We start from the raw sequence: 2,029 nt of genomic DNA, 5'->3' as shown, positions 1-2,029 counted from the left end.
AATTGTTAGATTTAGTTGCATTGGTCTTTTGTATGCATCTCTTTTTCAGCTTTACAAATTTGTGCATTATTCATTCACTCCCCACCCACTGCTAAACTTTTGCACTCGACTTAAGATGATTGAGATATATGGCTTCTTATATCAAATGTGGCAGAAGACCTTCCAGAGGAAATACTTTGAGGGAATGGACCATTTCATCACTGAAACAACAGAGCAGAGTGAGAGTGAGGCTCAGACTTTTGTTCCAGTCCACAACAGGTCAAAAAACCAAATAGGTTTGAATGGGCGAACAGAGAGATGTTCAGGTGCATTTTTGTGTTTAAGCGTTAGAGCTGAAACTATGAAGCTTTAAGTTATAATAAAAACAGCAACCAAATTTCCAGTCCACACTTTTTTCATTTGATTGTCAGACATGCTTGGAGCTGCAAGTTATTTGCTTTGAATTATCGTATCTTCCACCCCATAATCCAGAGCGCCCCATGCACGAATCCACTCCCAGCACGACTTCAGTAAACTACAAAACCGCACCACCCTCACACACGGAGCAGACAGCGACCGCAAAACGAAAAACACCCGCAGACACACTCATCAAAAAAGCCCGAGTGCAATGTGCCACTTCTAGACACGACTGAACAACTGAGTCACTGCGAACACGCCGACAATCCAGCGGTCCCAGACAGCACCCTCCCTACACGCCACAACTGAACAAAGCCCAGAGTCTGTGAACGAACAAACAAACAAAACCACTCACCCATCACACTGTTGCGTTTCTTTTAAAGTCCATTGTGGTTTATTTGTGAAAAAAAGTTTGAAAATAGACCATTTAAATGTCTAATTTGGTGTGGTTCCACTGGTACAAATGGTATTTAAAAAAAAAAAAAAAATGTACAATGCAGATCGTTATTTATCTATAACCTCTATTGTGTATGTAGGACCTGGGGGGGGGGGGATTTAGTGAGGTGGGAGTATATTTTAAAAAAAAAAAAAAAAAAAAAAAAAAAAAAACTACGACTATTAACCATTAAACACATGCTCTTCTTTAAAATTTTCTTTAACAGTAACTTTTATTTTGTACAATGATAAACGATAAACCTTTGTGCCGTCGTTAATGTTAGTATTAGTCTGTACGACCATAAACGAAAACAAAATGTCCTCACATTTGTAAAAAAAAAAAAAATTCTCATTGTAGTTTATTTTGCACGATCATAAACGATAAACTTTTATGCCTTCGCTAACATTATTATTCGTTTGTATGACCATATATATGTATATGTGTATGTATGTATGTATGTGTGTGTGTATATATGTATATAAACAAAAATTCTGGTAGAGATTTTGGTTTGTAAAACAATTTGAGCAATGACTTTAAACAGTTCTACACTCTAGAAACCTTTTAAAAAGAGTATAGACTGTTGTGTTTTGGAAAATATGGAGCTCTGGAGTTGATGAATTAGGCATTTACTTTTGTTTGTTTAATTTATATTTTGTCTCTTACATGTACAGTGAGTGGAGTTTTGAATGCAAATTTGTTGTGCATGCGTTTGGTGCCTTTTGTTTCAGCTCGGACTCTTCTGTCACGACCCATGTAGTCCTGGTTTATGTTTTGTTTTAGTTTGCTGCAAATGATCCAAAAAAAAAAAAAAAAAAAAGAAAGAAAATAGACCATTTAATGACGGAAAATATAGTAGTTTTAACTGTCACATAGCGAATCAAAACGATGAGACTGAACAGAATATTTCACGGTGGAGGGGCTGTAGTTTGCCATCGCTGTTGATCTAAAACACGTAAGTAAACATCCAACATCACTACTACTACTGCTACTACTACCAATGATAATGATAATAATAATAATGAAATATTATTGTTGTAATTATTGTAATTAATAGTAGAGATAATAATAGGTATTATGGATGTAATAATAATTAATAATAATAAAAATAGTAATAGTGATGAAAGGTAGTGGAAATAATAGTAGGAATAATAGTGATAATAATAACAGTAATAATAATTAATAAAAAGAAATGCCTTT

This window comes from Boleophthalmus pectinirostris, unplaced genomic scaffold (genome assembly GCF_026225935.1).
Source record: "Boleophthalmus pectinirostris isolate CB_2022bp ecotype Guang Dong unplaced genomic scaffold, ASM2622593v1 HiC_scaffold_23, whole genome shotgun sequence".
Taxonomy (NCBI): domain Eukaryota; kingdom Metazoa; phylum Chordata; class Actinopteri; order Gobiiformes; family Gobiidae; genus Boleophthalmus; species Boleophthalmus pectinirostris.
The sequence above is the reverse complement of the archived record's forward strand: the minus strand, read 5'-3'. Positions refer to the sequence as shown.